The following is a 613-nucleotide window of genomic DNA, read 5'->3' as shown; positions in this document are numbered from 1 at the left end:
GGTTGCCTAGATGTCTTTTTTCTGTTTAGCATCTAAACTATTATGTAACCATGGAAACTAACCTTTGCATACAATATACTATGTTTTAAATACTCAGAGTAGTTTCTGTGTTGTGGATTCAACCCTGACTGCCATGCTTCCTGGATACTATACCACTCTAAAGAGTTGAATTGAAGTGTGTTCAGAGGTGTGTTGAGTCATTTTCATTTACCCTGAATCATCCCAGTCAGTTTTGCTATAACAGTGATAAATGCTTAACATTAATTGTGCTGTTATTAACTTCTATGCATTTGACACGTATTATTTTATTTAATCCTTTCAAGAACTCTAGAAGGTCAGCGCAATCATTTTTCAAGTTCACAAATAAAGAAACCGAGACCTAGAAAGTTACTGTGACTTGTCGAAGGCTACCTTGTTAACAGCAGAACCAGGATTATATCTGGCTTTTAAATTCCACTGATACTGCTTAATGTAGTTACCTCATAGGGGCACCTGGGTGGCTCAGTGGGTTAAGTATCCAACTCTTGACTTCATCTCAGGTCATGGTCTCACAGTTCACGGCTTTGAGCCCTGTGTGGCGCTCTACATTAACAGTGCAGAACCTGCTTGGGAT

This window comes from Panthera onca, chromosome B1, assembly GCF_046562875.1.
Source record: "Panthera onca isolate mPanOnc1 chromosome B1, mPanOnc1 haplotype 2, whole genome shotgun sequence".
Classification (NCBI taxonomy): domain Eukaryota; kingdom Metazoa; phylum Chordata; class Mammalia; order Carnivora; family Felidae; genus Panthera; species Panthera onca.
The sequence above is the reverse complement of the archived record's forward strand: the minus strand, read 5'-3'. Positions refer to the sequence as shown.